This window comes from Gorilla gorilla, chromosome 14 (genome assembly GCF_029281585.2).
Source record: "Gorilla gorilla gorilla isolate KB3781 chromosome 14, NHGRI_mGorGor1-v2.1_pri, whole genome shotgun sequence".
Lineage (NCBI taxonomy): Eukaryota > Metazoa > Chordata > Mammalia > Primates > Hominidae > Gorilla > Gorilla gorilla.
The window spans coordinates 55287431-55307240 of record NC_073238.2 but is presented as its reverse complement, the minus strand read 5'-3'; the positions used below and the strand labels follow the sequence as shown (position 1 = coordinate 55307240).

The window sequence follows — 19810 nt, the reverse complement described above, 5'->3', positions numbered from 1 at the left end:
TAAATGACCAATGAGGCGTGTAAACAAATGATGCAGAATATAATGTTCTTTACTAGGTATTCTAGCAGAGTAGGAAGAGTATTCCAGTAGGAAGAGTTCTGAAGGAAATCTATTCATCCTTGAGTGCTCAAAATGCAAAGAGTGCTTTGCGCATAGCAGTAACCATAAGTGTGTGTACGAATGAATAAACATGATTCAAACAATGTGATTAGATCATTTACAAAATACTGTGAGAGCACAAAGGAGGAAGTGACCAATTCTTCCTTTTAATGACACAGTGAGGAGAGAAAGGCTCTTGGGAGATTCAGTAGGTGGAGAAGGCCTGAAAAGGTAGAGTGAAAAAGCATGACAATGCTCTGAACTAACAAGTTCAGATGTAGAGTATATGCTGGGGGCGTGGAATGCCGAGGTAAGGCATGACGGAGGTCAAGATGGATAAATGTTTTGTATTGGAATTTATTCTGTGGGTGCTGATAGGCCAGTGAAGGTTTTTTGTGTTTTTTTTAATAGGAATATTAAGGGGTAGAATTTGAGACATTCCTTTAAAAATAAATTATTCTTGAATTGGGAAATCAAATGATAGAATTGTAAAAGTTATAAGCATATATGTTGGCAATGACTATGGCTAATAAGTCGTATAATATATGGTGGAATCTGTTTTATCCCTTTCAGATAACATATAATCTTAGTACAGGTAAAACCATTTTAATAAAAATATGCATGATGTCATCAGTTTGTTTTTGAAAGAGATTTATTTTTGCTTTATGAAATTATTACAGACTTTATTCTTCCTTAAAGATTCTGGCATTTTTTTAAAACTTATTTTGAAATGATTTTAAGTTTAGAAAAGAGTTTCTTAAATAGCACAAAGAGGTCGTGTATATTTTTTATCCAGTGTCCACTGATGTTAACGTCTTATGCAGTCATAGTATAGTGATGAAAACTAAGAAACTAACATTGGTACAGTGCTATTAACTGTAGACTTTATTAGGATTTTCCCAGCTTTTCCACTAATGTCCTTTTTCTGTTCCAGGATCTAGTCCAAGATATACCACACTGCACTTAATTGTTATCTCTCTTATCCCCCCACATCTCTTTTTTGACCTTGACCCTTTGGAAGAGTACCAGTCAGGTATTTTGCAGAATGTCCCTCAATTTGATTGTATCTCTTGTTTTCTTGTGATTATGGCCTGAAGTAATGAGTTTTGGGGCTATTGGAGGTTTTTTAAAATTTCATTTTATATTTCAAATTATCATAAATTAAAGTTGACTTTTTTGTGTACAGTTCTGTGAATTTTGACGGGTCTAGGTTTGTGTAACCATCACCATAATCAGGATATAGAACAATTCATCACTTCCCAAAATCCTCATGCTCTTTCAGTAGTCACACCCTCCCCAAAATCTGTATCCCTGGCAACCACTGATCTGTTCTCCATCAATGTAGTTTTGTCTCTTCAAGAAATGTTATATAAATGGAATCATACAGTATTCAGTGGTCCCTAACCTTTTTGGCACCAGTGACCAGTTTCATGGAACACAATTTTTCCACAGAAGTTGGTGGGATGGTTTCAGGATGAAACTGTTCCACCCCAAATCACTGGGCGTTAGATTCTCATAAGGAGCACGTAACCTAGATAGTTTGCATGCACAGTTCACAATAGGGTTTCCTCTCCTGTGAGAATCTAATTCTCTGGCTGCTCTGACAGGAGGCAGAACTCAGGTGGTGATGCTCGCCTGCCTTGGGGTTGAGGACCCCTGCAGTATGTAACCCTTTGACACTGGCTTCTTTCACTCAGCATAATGCTTTTGATTGTCATCTAAGTTGTATTTATCAATAGTTAGCTCCATTTTATTGCTAAGTATGGATGTACTGCAGCTTGTTCATCTGCCTCTTTTCGTTATGTATTTGAGAACATACTACGTGTCCTGGCACTATAACAAGTAATTTAAGTGAATTATTATGTGAAATAAGGATAATAACTGTCCCTTTCACAGATGTGAAAACAGAGGCTTAGAGAGTTTAAGTAGCTTTAAGTTAAAAACTAGTCAATAGTAGAGTTAGGACTCAGCCTGGGTCACCCACTCCAAACCCCATGTTCTTAATCATGAGGCTACACAGCTAGTTGCTAATGTTGGTTTCCTCATTTCTCTGTTTTGACCAGAAGTGTAACTAAGAGAAGTTAAAGTTCACATTTCTTTAACGTGTCCTAAAATTCCCTTTTCTCTTTTACCAAAGAGCAAAAATAATAATAGTAGGGGTAATTTTTTAAAAATCGTTTTGGGGGCTAAGAGTTCTGTGATTCAGGCCTAAAGCAAAAGGTTAAGCCAAGTCAGTCATCAGTCCGTAGGACATTATGACTTAACATTTAACATTGAGTGGTTCTGTTTATGAGCATTGTAACCATAGTACTAAGTTTTCTTTGGTTTGTTTTTTTTTTTTAGAAACAAGGTCTTGCTCTGTCACCCAGGGTGGGTGCAGTGGTACAACTGTAGCTCACTGTGACCTCAAACTCCTGGGCTCAGGAGAATCTTCTGCTTTGGTCTCCTAAGTAGCTGGGACTACAGGCTTGCACCACCATACCAGGCTAATTGTTTTATTTTTTGTAGAGACAAGGTCTCACTGTGTTGCCCAGGCTGGTCTTGAACTCCTGGCCTCCAGTGATCCTTTCACCTCAGTGCTGGGATTATAGGCATGAGACACTGTGCCCGGCCCTGTTTTTTCTTAATCTCCTTATAAATAGAATATTTGTTTTACAGATAATTAATAAATATCGCTGGGCACAGGGGCTCACGCCTGTAATCCCAGCACTTTGGGAGGCCGAGGCAGGAGGATCACCTGAGGTCAGGAGTTCGAGACCAGCCTGGCCAACATGGTAAAACCCTGTCGCTACTAAAAATACAAAAATTAGCTGGGCATGGTGGTGCATGCCTGTAATCCCAGCTACTCGGGAGGCTGAGGCAGGAGAATCACTTGAACCCGGGAGGCAGAGGTTGCAGTGAGCTGAGATCGCACCATTGCACTCCAGCCTGGGCAATGAGAGCAAAACTCCATCTCAAAAAAAAAAAAAAAGTAAATAAATAAATATTAAATAAAAATGGAGAGGCATTCTAAATCAGCCTGGTTTAAAATAAGAGGGTTGCCTTCTATGATATTGCTTTAAATTTTACTAATGACAAAGGTAGTTGTCTTTTAAGAACTGAAATTTTGGTGTATTTAAGATGACCCTTTTTGAACTTGTGTGCTAACAGCCCATTTGCTGAAATGTTCTACTGCTATAAGATAAAAAGAATGTTTCTAGAATGTTAGTGTAGTATTTCTACATTTTATTAGTGAAGTATGATATGTATAATTACATTTTCATGGATTTTATAAAACTTCTATGTTATTCTGGGTATCTGGTAACTTTATGTGTTACCTTAGCAAATTATATAACAATTCGATGAGGAGACTTTTTTTTTTTTTTTTGACATGGAGTCTTGCTCTGTTGCCCAGGCTGGAGTGCAGTGGCACCATCTTGGTGCACTGCAACCTCTGCCTCCCGGGTTCAAGCAATTCTCTGTCTCAGCCTCCCTAGTAGCTGGGATTACAGGCGCCCACCACCACCCCTGGCTAATTTTTTTGTATTTTTAGTAAAGATGGGGTTTCACCATCTTGGCCAGGCTGGTTTTGAACTCCCAACCTCGTGATCCACCCACCTCAGCCTCCCAAAGTGCTGGGATTACAGTCATGAGCCACTGCGCCTGGCCGAGGAGACTTGTTTTAAGTGTAGCCTCAGTGTGATTTTTTGTTCTCAGTTCTGTAGATACTATTCTGAGAACCTGGAGAGGCTATAAAATCAAATGTCAGAATTGGAATGGATCTTCAAAATTATCAGCTCTCTAGATTGTCCCAATATTTTACAAAAAAGGAAACTGAAATCCCATAGTAGTGTGAAATAACTTGTCCACACTTACAGTTGGTTGTAGAAGCTGCACAATACAGTTCTTGCTCTCAGGTACATTACTGGTTAATCAGTGTAGAAACAGACTTGTACAAAATTGACAGTAATACAAAATAGAATGTTCTAGATAGTAAAAGTACTGCTTTTCTTTTCTTTTTTTCTTTCTTTCTTTCTTTCTTTTTTTTTTTTTTTTTAATAGGGTCTCACTCTTTCACCCAGGCTGTAGAGAGCAATGATGCCATTATGGCTTACTGCAGCCTCAACCTCTTGGCTTCAATCCTCCCACCTTAGCCACTTGAGTAGCTGGGACCCCAGGCATGCACCACCATGCCTGGCTCATTTCTTTTGTTTATTTGTAGAAATCGGGTTTCATCATGTTGCCCAGGCTACTGTTGAACTCCTAGGCTCAAGTGATTCACCTGCCTCAGTTCCCTGAAGTGCTAGGATTATAGGCATGAGCCACCATGCCTGGCCAGATACAACTTTTCTTAAACAGTCTCGTCACCTCCCCACTGCGCCCCCCCCCCCCCCAAAAAAAACAACCCAAATCAAAAAAGCTTTCTCTTGACCCTTTCACAACAAAATTACTTTCTTTTTATGTGTGTGAGACAGAGTCTCACTCCTACCCAGGCTGGAGTAAAGTGGCATGATCACGGTTCACTGCAGCCTCAATCTCCTGGGCTCAAGGAATCTTCCCACCTCAGCCTCCCCAGTAGCTGGGACCACAGGCACACACCACCAAGTCTGGCTAATTTTTATTTATTTTTATTTTTTGTAGAGACAGGTTCTCACTGTGTTGCCCAGGCTGGTCTTAAACTTCTGGGCTCAAGTGATCCTCCTACCTTAGTCTCCCAAAATGTTGAGTTTACAGATGTGAGCCACCACACCTGACCCAAAATTACTTCTGTTTTCAGTTTTCATCTCTTATTCTCTCTTAAACTTTACCTAATCAGGGTTTTTTGTTTGTTTTTACCTTTGCTGTACCATGAAAACTTTCCTTTCAAAACCAACAGTGACCTCCATGTTGCCAAATTCAACTGTCATTTTTTTCTCAGACCTTATCTAACTTGATCTGCCATCAGCATTTGGCACAGTTGCTCATTCCTTATTCTTGGAAACACACATGCCTTGTTTTCTTCCTACATTTCTGAGTATTCCTTTTAGCCTTCTTTGTTCTTGTTATGCCTCATCTTTTCTACTTCTAAATGATGGAGTGTCCCAAGAGTCTGTCATTGTTACTTTTCTAACCTATAGCTTTAATATTATATACATGTTAATGTAATATAAATAGAAATATATATATATGGTAATTATTCCCAAGTTTATGATCTCTAGCCCATACCTTTAACCTGGGCTTTAGGACTGTATATTCAACTCGAGGACTGCATATCTAATTTGGTGTCTCTAGTCTGATAACTAATGAGCATCTGAAGCTTAATGTGTTCAGAACTGAACTCTGATATTCCTCTACCTCAAACTATTGCCATTTGTCATCTTTCCTGTCTCAGTTTTGGTAACTGCAGTCTTTCCAGTTGCTGGAGAAGGAGGGCGCCCCAGCTCCAAGAAAGAGAGAATTCGCCTTTCTATCCAGGCCCTTAGCCAATTGATGGTGCCCACCCACATTGGATGAGGGCAGATCTTCCTTATGGAGTCCACTGATTGAAATGCTAATCTCCCTGGGCACTTTGGCTCACGCCTGTAATCCTGGCACTTTGGGAGGCTGAGGCGGGTGGATCACTTGAGCCCAGGAGTTCAGGACCAGCCTGGGCAACATGGCAAAACCTCGTCTCTCCAGAAAACATAAAAATTAGCCAGGCATGGTGGTGCATGCCTGTAATCCCAGCTACTCGGGAGGCTGAGGTGAGAGGATCACCTGAGCCTGGGAGGTTGAGGCTGTGATCAGGCCACTGCAGTCAGGCCTGGGCAAGAGATCAGGACTGTTTCAAAAAAAATAAAAAAGAAATGCCAATCTCTCTGGAAACACCCTCATCCTCACAGACACACCCAAAAATAATACTATACCAGTTATCTGGGTATCTCTTAATTCAGTTAAGTTGACACCTGAAATTAACCATCACAGTTCCACCCCTGTCAACTTGGCACCCATGTGGCACCCATGTGCACCTACTTAAACCGTATTTAATCTCCGAATAGAGACAATTACGAAATTGTAGTTCTGCCTAAAATGATACAACTACCCTGCATACAATTGAAAATGCACTGATTTATCCTCAGAAGAGGAGGTAAAGCTCTTGAATGTTGTTCTCTTATGTCCCACAATTTAATTATATGATGTAAAATTAACAATACTAGGCCGGGCATGGTGGCTCACACCTGTAATCCCAGCACTTTGGGAGGCCGAGGCAGGCAGATTACGAGGTCAGGAGTTTGAGACCAGCCTGGCCAATATGGTGAAACCCCATCTCTAAAAATACAATAATAAAAATGGAAAAATTAGCCGGGCATGGTGGTGTGCACTTGTAGTCCCAGCTACTCTGGAGGCTGAGGCTTAAGAATCGCTTGAACCAGGGAGGCAGAGGTTGCAGTGAACCAAGATTGTGCCACTTCACTCCAGCCTGGGCAACAGAGTGAGACTCTGTCTCAAAAAGATAAAAAATAAATTAGCAATACTTAAATACTGATATAAAGTAAATACATCTTATATTACATAGTAAAGGAATAAGAGGAAAGAACACAAAGGTATTTGCTTTGTTATATCTGTGTATATATACACACAAATGTATTCTGAACAAAATAGGGAGAACATAGTCATGACAGTTAAAATCCTCATTTCCCTAACTGGTCAGGTGGTTATAGCTGGCATTGATTACTGCCTTCTTGTACTACACATTCTGTATTCTGTTCGCCTTCAGCAAACGCCTTAGCTGGTCGTGGTTCTTTATTTGGTGGGGTGACCCAAAGCTTCATTCTTAAAGGGTCTGGGCTATTAGTAGACCTTCCTGGATTGGGTTGTTGTAGTTTCCTGTTGACTTATTTAAAGGGCATGATAATTCAAAGAGATGCCCCAAGGGATCTCCTGTATTCCAGACATACTCTTCTTTATCTGCACTGTGAGTTAGTAGTCCAGCTTCCCATTCCTAGTTTAGATTAATCACCCCCAGCTATGTTGACTCAGAGGCATGAGGAGCCCAAAGTGGCTGGATGGTAGTTTTGACTCCAGTTCCATGGAATCATTATTGTGTTTCCTGGTGGAAGTATTCCTCTTTCTCTGGAACTAAGACTTCTAGGCCAAAAGAGCATAAAGTTACGGGAACAGGAAGCAAAAATTTTGCTAGTGGGTAATGGTGAGTAGTGCCATTCCTATTTGTATTCCTTAGTTCAGGAAACAAGGAATATTGACTCCTGGCTGTGGGAAAAACAGTACCATGTAGTGGATGCTAACTCAGAATGTGTACAGCCTTCTGGAGAACCTAGTGGTAGACCTGCAAGGTATTATCACCTAGCTGGCACTGTAACTGAATCTTCTAAGGGCCATTTCACCATCCTGTCAAGCTAGCTGCTTCAGGATGGCAGGGAACATGGTAAGACCAATGAATTCCATGAGCTTGAGCCCATTACCCCACTTTTGTGACTGAGATAAGTTCCATGGTCAGAAGCAATGCTGTGTAGAATGCCATGATGGTAGATAAGGCGTTCTGTGAGTTCATGGATGGTAGTTTTGGGAGAAGCATTGTGTGCAGGAAAGGCAAATTTGTATCTAGAGTGTCTATTGCAGTAAGAACAAACTGCTTCCCCTTCTGTGATGGAAGCAGCCACCAGGTAGCTGGCGGATCACCCCAGGGAATGGTGCCATACTAGGGGCTCATTGCTGGTCTCTGCTGCTAGCAGATTGGGCACTCAGCAGTGGCCATACCCAGGTGAGCTGTAGTGAGTGGAAATCCATGTTGCTAAGCCCGTGAATAACCTCCATCCCTGCCACCATGTCCAGGATGAGCCCCCTGGGCAATGACAGGTGGCTGGGGAAAATGGCTGACTGGTATCCATAAAACAGGTCATGCTATCCACTTGATTATTAAAGCCCTCCTCTGCTGAGGTCACCCTTTGGTGAGCATTCACATGAGACAAATATCTTCACATCCTTTGCCCAGTTAGGAGAGATCTGTTCTGCCCCAAATTTCTTTGTCACCAATTTTCTAGTTATGTTCCTTCAAAGTCCCTGAGCATCCTGCGAAACCATTATCTATTGCCTATGCATTGATGTATAATCACACATCTGGCCATTTCTCCTTCACAGCAAAGTGCGTAACTGGGTGTGCTGCCCTAAGTTCTGCCTACTGGGAAGATTTCGTGACTGGGAAGATTTCATGACCGGATGTTCCAGAAAAAGGGCTGTAGCACTGCAGCTGTCCGCTTTTGGGTGGTGCTCGCATGTCGTGCAGAACCATCTGTAAACAAGGCTCTGTCAGCTGATTGTAGAATATTCCTCATGAGGCCAGAGGTACAATCTGGGTGAGAAAAGACAGTGTAGCACCAGGAACCATGGGCATTTGGGCCATTTCATGTAACTTGTGCCTTTAGGACCTACGCAGGCCCAATCACATATATGTTACCTCCACTTGATGATTTTAATGGTGCTATGCACGCCCAGCTTTGTGGCTTGGAGTGGGTCAGGTAACACCCACTTCCAAGTAGATTGCATGATAACTTGGTGGCCCGTGGTGAATGTTCAGTTTCTACTAAGGTCCAGTAGCAGGTCAAGAGCTGTCTCTCAAGAGGGAAGTATTATCTGCAGTTGATGGCAAGGTCTTGCTCCAAAATCCTATAGGCCTGTGCTGTGATTTACCTATAGAGAGAGGCCTGCCAACTGCTGATACCTCAAGTACCATTGGATCTGCTGGGTCATATGGCCCAAGTGGCAGAGCAGCTTGCAGAGCAGATTTGTTACAGATTTGTTACAGAGCCTTCTATTCTGGGCCCCCCTCAAAACTAGCAGCTTTTCTGGTCACTTGGTAATTGGGCCGGAGTAACACTCAAATGAGGAATGTGTTGCCTCCAAAATCTAAATAAAGGAGTTAAGTGTTGTGCCTTTTTCTTGGTAGTAGGAGGGGCCAGATGCAACAATTTATCCTTTACCCTAGAAGAGATACCATGACATGCCTCACACCGCTAGACCCCTGGACATTACACTGAAGTAGAAGGCCCTTGAATTTTAGTCAGATTTATTTCCCAACCTCTGACATGCTATGTGTTATCATTAAGCCTAGAGTAGTTGCTACTTGTTGCTCATTAGGTCCAATAAGCATAATGTCATTGATATAATGGACTAATATGTTACCTTGAGGGGAAAGGTGATCAAGATCCCTGTGAACATAGGTCTTGGGGGTTGATATATCCCTGAGTTAGGACAGTGAAGGTATTTTTGGCCTTGCCATTTGAGAGGAAACTGCTTCTGGTGGGCCTCATGGACAGGTATGGGGGAAAAAGGCATTTGCCAGATTGATAGCTATATGTAACAGATACCAGGAGATCTGTTGAGGGTAAAGAATGAGCTCACATCTGGTACAGCAGCTGCAATCGGAGTCACCATTTGGTTAAGCTTATGATAGTCCACCGTGATTCTCCTAGATTCCTCTGTCTTCTGCACAGGCCGAATAGGGTTTATTTATCAGCAGTATGTCTCTTTTGTTTGCTGTATAGCAAGGGGCTAGAACAGTACCTGGCACATAGTAAGTGCTGAATAAATATTTGTTAAATGAATGACAAAGAGTCCCTCAAATCAGTCACTAACTTGACATTGGGAAGTCACTTTGTACAGACCTCTTATCTCTATTTTTAAAATGAGACTGGATTGGATTCGTGTTTTAAGCTGTCCTACAGTGAAGACTTAAATGTATGGAGTGTCAAGGTTCCTTGAAGCCTTTATAAAAATTCAGCTGCTTAAGTAAAAAGTTTAGAAACCACCGGACTGGATAAAGTGTCTCTAAGGTCTCCTTCAGTTCTGCGATAACCAGTTCTCACAGTAATTGTAAGTGGGGCTGTTGAGGAGATCCTTCTGTAGAGGAGGCATTGAAATTGAGACTTGATGGATGGATGTTCATTAGGCAGAGGTCGGGCATAGGATGGGAAATAAGGTAAGTGCTTTTCAGGCCCAGGGAACAGTAATAAGGAAGTGAGACAAATAGGAATGGAGCAATTCAGGAAATTTCCGTACAGCTGTCAGGGGCTAGGGAGTGAGGGAGAGTCAGGAAGATAGGGCTGGAAAAGTTAGGGAAATTAAAGTCAGATTGTGAAAGCCTTGAACGCCATAATAGTCTGGCTTTTAATTTTGCCTCTAAGAAATCAGTTATTTTATTTCTTTTTGTTTTTTGGGCCGTAAGTGATAATCATTTCACTCTCAGAGTTGTTCTTTAGGAAGACTTCTGTAATAGCAGAGTGATGGGTGAATTTAAAGTAGGCAGTTGGTGGTAGAGAAAGATTCTGTCAGTTAGGAGGAGACTGTGATGTTACTTTTCCTGTGATATGATGAGTACTTTTTTACCTGAAGAGTAGCAAAGGAGGAGCTTAAGTTTCACTTTAAACTCAGTATAAAAATTAGATTTCCTCTCTGCAACATTTAGAGATTATTGAATAGTAGGTTAACAAATGTCTTTGAGTGGCTGCTGTGTGAAGAGCAGTAACTACAGTAGATGCTAGGGTTACATAGAAACAGAGCAATGGTGGCCATGTGTGGTTGTTCATGCCTGTAATCCAAGCACATTGGGAGGCCGAGGCAGGCGGATCGCTTGAGCTCAGGAGTTTGAGACCAGCCTTGGCAACATGGCAAAACCCTGCCTCTACAAAAAAATACAAAAATTAGCCAGAAATACAAAATACAAAATTAGCCAGAAATACAAAATACAAAATTAGCCAGAAATACAAAAAAATACAAAAAATAACCACATTGTGGTGCATGCCTGTAGTCCCAGCTACTCAGGAGGCTGAGGTGGGAGGATCGCCTGGGAGGCAGAAATTGCCGTAAGCTGAGGTGCCAAGGTCCTGCCACTGCACTCCAGCCTGGGTGACAGAGCAAAACTCTGTCTCAAAAAACAAAAACAGCCATCCCCCCCAAAACAAACAAACAAACAGACAAAAACAGCAGTGGTTCTCATAAGCCTGACCTCCACCTGCACTACTGAATCCATTTCCAGGAGTTGGCATGTGTCTTCATAAAGCTCCTTCAGGGGTACATTCCTGGTTACAGGCTACTGAAGTAAAAGATACATTATTTTTAATATTGAATTTAAAATTTAATTATGAGAGATAAAATATGTCTATACAAACAACTTGAGATTGCAGTCAGCATATTACCTGGGAGCTTTATAAAGAATATAATCATACCATCAATTCTTGGTTATTTTTAATATCAGAGGAAACAGTAACACCCAGAATAATACCTGCAATAGAACCTTGAATTTATCTGTATCAAGTCATAGGGGCCAAGTCATGTCTTTAAAGATATTTCAATGTTTACTAAAATCCTGATATGCTACATTTTTCCCCTCAGTGAGCAGTTTTAGGAAAGTCACTCATTCATGTCTCTGAGTTTCTGCTGAGTTTTGGGCCTTGTCCTAGGTGATGGGAATATAGTGCAGACAAAAGCCATGGCCCCTTTTGCCTTTGATAAGCCCCTGAAAATAAGTAGACTGTTGCCTAAGAGGCCTGCTTTTTGTGGGTGGTAAAAAGTACCACCTAGTTACCTGCCCGTGCAGAAGTGGGAAAGAGGATTTGGTTTAACAAAGCTAGTGATAGAGCATAGAAAATTAACTATGTTTTACGTTTAAGCTCACATGTACAAATTCTACACAATTCTTGGAACCTGGGATTATATTTTTGAGAGGCATTAACATCAACAAAATAAATTCTGCGTGATTGAAAGATTCATAACACTCAATCTCAGTCTTCTGAATTTTATTTTTCTATGTAAATAGTGGGGAACATTGATTTTGGTCATTTGCCATCTTAATGGTGTGATCTTTTCTTTTTCCATCTCTGATAGTCATAGCATGTTAGCTTTCGACCTATGGGGCGGATTCAAACAAAGCTTTTTTTAGCCTAAGTTTCCTAGATATGGAAATTAGAGTATTCTGTATTTTTGTACTAGAAGTTTTCAGATTTGAGTTCAAAGGGAAGAGGTAACAGTAAAAAGGAAAAATGAGCCCTAGCACAATAAATTCTTTTTATAAATTCTGTTTTGGTGGAGGAAATAAATAGTATCTGAAATTTAGTTGGCATTTAAATTCATTCAGTTGACTCAATCTCTCTCAGCTAATAGTTCAAATATACATGTTGACAATTCCATGAGCAGCCATGAAAGCTTTATATAAGGTATATACTGACTTGATCCATATCTAATTTTATAAATAAACATACCCACAGTATGTACATTTCATATACCTAAACTAGATTTATTTCTTCCTTCCTCCCTTCCTTTCTTTCTTTCTTTCTGTTCTGGGGTACATGTGCAGAACTTGGATATTTGTTACAAAATGTGGGGGTCTGACACAGAGTCTTGCTTGGTCACCCAGGCTGGAGTGTAGTGGTGCAATCTTGGCTCACTGCAACCTCCATCTCCCAGGTTCAAGCGATTCTCCTGCCTCAGCCTCCTGAGTAGCTGAGATTACAGGTGTCTGCCACCACACCTGGCTAATATCCGTATTTTTAGTAGAGACGGTTTCACCATGTTGGCCAGCCTGGTCTTGAACTCCTGAACTTCAGTGATCCGCCTGCCTTGGCCTCCCAAAGTGCTGGGATTACAAGCGTGAGCCAACGTGCCTGGCCTAGATTTCTTTTTTTAAAGTCAGTTTTATTGAGGTATGGTTTATATGCAGTACAATTTGCCCTATTTAGTTTTATAGCTCTATGAATTTTGACAATGTACATAAGTCATATACCGGTACCACAGTCAAGATACAGAATATTTCTGTCACCCTAAACAGTTCCTTGTCTTCCTTTGTAGTCAACCCCCTCCCCTCATTTCCAGCCCCTAGCACTGATAGGATTTCTGTGCCTTCTGTTTTGCCTTTTCCATTATGCCACATATAAATGGAATCATACAGAGTCATAGAGTCAGTCTTATTTTGTTCAGCCTAATGCTTTTAGGTTCATCCATGTTGTCACATATATCAGAAATTCAGACCTTTTTTGTTGCTGAGTAGCATTCCATTATATGGATATACTATACCATTCCATTACATAGATTTATCCATTCACACATTGATGGACATTATTTGGGTTTTCAATATTTGGTGAATGATAAAACTGCTATATATATTTGCATAGAAGTTTTAAAATAGACACGTATCTTCATTTCTCTTGGGTAAATGCCTAGGAATGGGATTACTGGATCATGTGATAAGTGTATGTTTATAGAAACTGCTAAACTATCTTCCAAAGTGGCTAAACTTTTGCATTCCCACCAGCAATATATGAGAGTTGTGGTCGCTCCATGTTCTCATCAACACTTGATATTATTGGTGGTTTTTGTTTTGTTTTGTTGTGGTGTTGTCACATTAATTTGCATTTCCCTATTGAATATTGATTTTGAGATATTTTCATGTACTTTTTTTGCCATCTGTATCACTTCTTCAGTGAAGTGTCTATTCAGATTTGACCATTTAAAAAACTGGATTGTTTTCCTATTTTTGAGTTGTGAAAGTGCTTTATGTAGTCTGGATAGCAGTATGTGGACTTATTTTAATCCTCATAATCTGTGTGGTAGATACTATTAGGCTAAATGATAGATAAATAAGTTATGATGCAGGATTGTTAAGTAATTGCCCAAGATTACATAGCTAATAGGTAGCAGAGCTGGGATTGAAACCCAAGTAGATTGACTAGAACCTGTGTCAAACTGTTTGCCTTTTTTTTTCTCTTTGATCCTCTCATATGCAGAGATTGACTTATTGGGGCTGTAAATAGAACAAGGATCCAGTTCCTGTAGGTGATAGAATAATGCTAATAGGGACACCCCTGGGCAGAGGGATAATATATTGTAATGGCAGCTCTGGAGTCATCTCCTTAGGAACAGCTAAGATATTTGTTTCTGTTGAAGAGGTGTAATTATTTTCCCTTCAATTCTCTTCACATTACTGGTGGCCAGAGTACTTCCTTTAAATTATGTTTGGAATATTTGCCATTATTAAGTAATGAGGTGCTTTATATAAATGGATTTTCTCAATAGCAGAAGCTTATCCTTTTAGATATCTGTTCTTCAGAAAACATCTCACACACTTGATGTTACACACTTTGGCTTTCGAAGGCCTGTCTTAAACTAATGCTGACTTGGAGACACTTAGTGTATGGTAATATACTTAGGGAATATTACAGCTTACTGACCTTATATAATGGCTTCATGTCTGAATACTTTTAAAGTTATGTTTATTTTTAGTTTTATAAGGTGGGTTTTTTTTATGTCATTATCAGCTCTTTCACTTTTTCTGACATCCTTTTATAATACTGTTGCCCTCTTTTACCTGTTACAATTTTTATTTCTAATTAGCCAAAAGAAGATAATCAAATTGTTAGGTTTACATTCATGTTATCTAAAATAAATTTCAGATATGGAAAATTACTTGGGGGGAACTTTCCAGGGAACAAGTGAATCTCCCGTGACTGCTCAGCGGACCTTGTTTCTTGGTGCATGGGCTCTGAATAGTCATTTTGTATAAGTGAACTAAAGTAAGCTAAACATGACATTTGACAGGAGAAAACATGGTCTATATTTCTTTTTAATAAATTTTTAATTAACAGTTTGTAAAACCATGGAGATTATTTTTCAGTAAAAGGATAAACCAAGCAATCTTCAGTGTAAGGAATAAATAGACAATAGGCAGAAAGTCGGTTCACAATCATTGCTGTTTTGCAGCATTTTGTAAAGTTCCTAAGTCAGTGACAGCTTGTGCTCTCATCTATGCCTCTGGTAAGCCAGAATAAACTCCCAACTAATTAACTAAAGGGAGAAAACCTTGCTAAATCCTATTTACTTTTTGTAAGATACCAGGACGAAGGCTATCTATTGAGTTGCATTTATCATTTCAAGCACTTTGGAAGTACTTAGTGCTTTCAAGCCATTTTGATTAATTTAAGCTCTTAGAATAAATTAATAAGTATTCGCCCAGAGGCCAGGATAAGTAGGTGTAGTAATATTTCAGTGGCTTGGGCACTTTGTCAGATGTATTCTGACTTGGAAGGCAGAGCCACAGTTGTCCCCTTAGGTTGGCCTTGCCACAATTGCAGTGGAGCTGTAGCAGGGTGCCTGGCACAAGAGGCTTGAAATACATGTAGAAAATTTTGCTTGAAAGGTAAGTCAAACTGTGGCTATCATTTGGAAGTAGTAGAGTTATGAACTATGATCGTACCAATACTTTTTAAAAAGGGTTTTATCAAGCTTGCAGTTTATTTAAAATCATTTTGCTTTGTTGGACTTTAAATTCCTAACATTGGGGTGTGGGTTTTTAAAAATTCTGTAAACCAGTTTAATTCACACTTATTTTTCCACTGAACTTTGAATTTTCTAGTGGATTTTATCTGTTTAGTGAACTTACAGATCTGCATCTGGCTTTGTAGTTTGCTAGCCTTTCCAGACTACATAGCAATATATCTCTTTCATATGAGGGTTAATGAGTAGCCAGATTACACTCACCAGTCCATTGTTACATTAAGAGCCACAGAGTTTGCTATCTCCCTTCCATCCCCTTTCATACTTTTTTCCTTTCACAGTTTTATTTGATATAGTAAAGCAACTTTTAAAAATTGAGATTTTTATATTTTAAAACAATATATAGTTTTTAATTTTGCTCCCTTGTAGGTTCTTACTCTATTTTATTGTTAGTTTTAAATTATGGCAATTAATATGAGCTTAGTAATGGTCTAATCAAGGTAGATCTTGTTCCTTGCCTCTTCTTCCCCACTTTCCTATACCGTTTTTACCTGCAGATTTGCATGTTTGACCTAGCAGAATAATTGGGTCCACAGCAACATGGGCGTGCCTCCCTTAGAAACACTTGGTTTCATGTATGACTCATAAGCTGAAGCACAGACACCACTTCCCCAATCTACAGGAGCCATTTTAACAGCTAAAACTTGTCGGATTGCTTTTTATTTTCAAGCTCAAAAGACGATAGAGAAAGAATACTTGAAGGTAACTTGTTACAATTTTGTATGTTTGCTTCTGGCTTTTTCTTGAGCTGATAAACAGAGGGTGGTTCTTACCTGTTGAAGAACATGGCTGAGTGTGTTCTTTAACCCTCTGATAGAATGTGTGTGGTCAGTCACATGCCTGATTGAACTTAATTGCTAGGGGGAAACAAAGCACTGAAATTCTGGAAAGTTTTAGATCTTCTTGCTAAAGCATTTTGTATGTCTTTGTGATTTTTTTTCTATGTAATTTAAGAATAAAAGAGGTTTTTTGTTTGTTTATTTGTTTTTAAGTACCACAAAGCAAACTAAGGTCAAATTTTAATTTAAAAAATCTAATTGTATTTTTTGGGGTAGTTGAAGTTACAGTTAAGTAAACCGTATTATTCCTGTGTGATATAGATGTTAAAAATCCAGGGGCAGTGGCTTTGTTTTGGCATTTTAGCTAAGGGTGAAGTTTTGGGACAACTCAGTCATAGGTGTTGCTCATTGACTGTTATTTATTTATTTTTTTCTCCCTCTCTGTTTTTTAAAGTTAATGAAATTATATTAAATGTTTCATTTTGGAAGCCCAATAGAAATGTAAATGAATTGTTATTTAGATAATAAGTAAAAATGAATATTAGATTATTTAGATAACAAGTAAAAGTGAATATTAAATAGAGGAAGAAAGACTAGAATGATTCATTTACTATTAGAAAAAAATGAAGTTTTATAATTCACACTGAAAACTTGTTCTGAGTAACAACCTTAGAAGTAAAGCTGTCTTCTAAGGAAACGTAGTTATTTCAATTTTGTGTAAAAAGAAAAAGTGATGAGTATTGGCCTTCCTTTTGTATTACTGTTCTTAAAATTTGCCTGCCTTGAATTAAAAACCTTCTGTAAATGAAAAGATTGCTCAGTCTTTTCCTGAAGTACTTGTCGTTGTAGTTATGAGATTTTGGCTGGCAAGTATACATCCTACTGTGCCTTAAAGTTCTAGGTGTTCTGTAAAGATGAGTGCAGTAGTATTTTATTTCTGAAACATATTTATGAAGATAAAATTGGAATATGCAGTGATTCCAAAAAATAAAGTTTTTGGATATAAAACTTGCCAAATCATTTCTTGTTGACCAAAATGATATTTAGCTAGTTCTTTGAGAATTTGCTATGCACTTACTAAGTGCTTGAAGGCCTGTCAGATTAAAGGGAAGAGACAAAGGCAATCAGTTATTATTTCTTACTCTTTTGTAAGGATTGTTGATATTAACAGATCTCAATTTTGCGGTCTTACAAGAAAGACACAGCGGACATTTTACCAATTCAGCTGAGCCATTTGCTATCATCTTTGTTTGCATATTGCTGGTTTAGTCAGCCTTTGAGTAAGCAAAAGCTGTATTTACTTCTAGTCTGGTCTGTGTGAAAAATCTTATGAAGACTTTTCTATTTTTTTTTTTTTAACTTTTTTAAGGTGGTGATCCATAAGAGAAAAATCAAGAGGCACACAAATAAGCGGCATAATTAAGATCTTATTTATTAAAGAGAAGTAGAGGAATTTGGTTTCTTAAATTTAAGAAGCTGGTACAGTTTAAGTAAAATAGATATTGTTCATATATTTTCTTACGTGATAGAGACTGAAAGTGGAGCTTCAAGGAGAAGGAAGAAGGGGGGGAAAAAAGAAGAGAACCAAGAAAAGACCAGAACAATTTATTAAGTAGTTCCCTCTCCACGTTTTTCCTTCCATAAGATTGAATGTAAGTTTGAACTGACCCATCAGAATTAAATTTAGAATTAGTGATTTATAGAACTTTAGTGCTGAAAGTGACTGAAGATTGTCCAACTGCCTCACTTTTATAGATGAAGAAACAGTGGCCCACAGAGGTCCTGTGATTTGCTTGAGGTCATGCAGTACCTAATGGCAGGGCTTCGCAGTCTGGAACTGCTCGTGCCAGTCACAAGTGATGCTTTGTTTGAAATGCTCTATATTTCCTTAAGAGTAAATAAAACCTTAATTAAGGTGTTTGGTGATAATCTTGGTGATAAGTTGCAACCAAATGGATCAACCAATGATTTTGAAAATGTAGTTTTCTTTTTCATCAGAAAGATGATGCATTCATTTTATTTCTACAACAACTTTTTGTTTTTCACTGTTAGAATTTTTTTGTTCATGACTGCTTATTTTAAGATGGCTTTAGATGGAAATATAAAGAGGTGGGAATTAAATTTGAGCTTCTAGATACAAAGACAGTTTTATTTCTGCTTTAGTTTTAGCTCATATTTTTTTTTTTTTTTGAGACGGAGTTTCACTCTTGTTGCCCATGCTGGAGTGCAATGGTGCAATCTCGGCTCACTGCAACTTCCGCCTCCCGGGTTCAAGCAATTCTCCTGCCTCAGCCTCCCAAGTAGCTGGGATTACAGGCATGCGCCACCACGCCCAGCTAATTTTGTATTTTTAGTAGAGACAGGGTTTCTCCATGTTGGTTAGGATGGTCCTGAACTCCCGACCTTGGGTGATCCACTCACCTCGGCCTCCCAAAGTCCTGTGATTACAGGCACAAGCCACCGTGCCCATCCTTGCCTCATATTCTTTTAGGAGGGCAAATATTGTTTAATGTGATACCTTGTTACACTAAAGTATGTGTATGTGTAAAACTTTGCATGTGAATTTACAAAATCCAGAGTTGTCTAAGCTTTAACATTACACTTATCTTAAATTTGACCTTATTATAAGATAGTAATCTCATTTTATTTATCTTTGTCACATCTTCTCCTCCTCCTTTGAAATAAGAGAATTGTTTGGTATATACAAAATCTTTTGTCTGTTAACTTTTTGGTGTGTTTTATTGGGGTGGTTGGAAATTCTCCAGGTCTGAAATTCAGATTTTTAATAGTTTATGCATAACTGCTGAATCTCCTAAATTTCTGAGTGCCCTAACTCAATTCAGTGTGAAATCGTCCACAGTGTGGCCATCATTGTCCTAAACAACAAAAAGCACAAAAGGCTAGGAACATGGGCTTTATCTTCATAAACTTAAATTCTTGTTGGGAAAACAGGGCTTGTTAACAAGTGAAGTAAAGAACAGAACCAACCACTGACTAGGTAAATTCAGATTCAGATTGCCTAGAGATAAAAGATGACTGAAAAAATACTCAGGAGAGTTTATCTTGAAGGAATGATGAATGCTGAAGGTTGAATAGCATTTACCTATGTTAAGAAGAGTGTCTTCGTCAATAAGAATAAGAATATACGCTGTTTGAGAGGAGAAAGGTTTTATTCTGTTTTTCTGTCTTTTTCAACCTTTGACAAAGTACCAAGCACATATGAGTAGACAGGTATTATTTGTTGTATTAAACCTTTGGCTACTCTTTTTTGCCATCTTACGTGACAAATTCAGTTGGCCATCTTGCTGAAGTTAAAGATGGCACATCTTTAAAAAGCGTGTGGCCCTCAGCTTAATCTCTGACTGGTGTCTGCATGTTGTAGGTAATACTATCTGATAGTATTACCTTTAAAGCTGTAATTGTCAACCTTTGGTGTAACAAAGAATCACCCAGTTTTAACTCAGAAATTCTGGTTCATTAGGCCCAGGATTTGCTTAAACAATCAGCATTTTTTACTGTGTACCCTAAATGATTATGACAGGTGCTTATAAGCCACATTTTCAGAAAGAGAGTTTACAGGTTTAAGGCTATGAAGAGGAATTAGCTATTTTGCATTTAAATATTTGAAGTTTTAGGCAGCAATGCTATTTTGA

The 19810-nt window shown here is 38.9% G+C and overlaps 1 protein-coding gene across 3 annotated transcripts in view; it reads left to right on the top strand.

The window, feature by feature from the left end:
- ELF1 (E74 like ETS transcription factor 1) overlaps nucleotides 1-19810 on the top strand; it is a 126104-nt gene that overhangs the window by 26065 nt on the left and 80229 nt on the right. The window contains exon 1 of one of the 3 annotated variants that reach the window (XM_055360024.2): nucleotides 15961-16080. The exons of the other annotated variants lie outside the window; for them this stretch is intronic. The gene's annotated coding sequence lies outside the window, so the exon portion shown is untranslated. Of the gene's footprint in view, nucleotides 1-15960; nucleotides 16081-19810 lie in introns of those variants that run through there. 3 annotated transcript variants of the gene reach the window in all.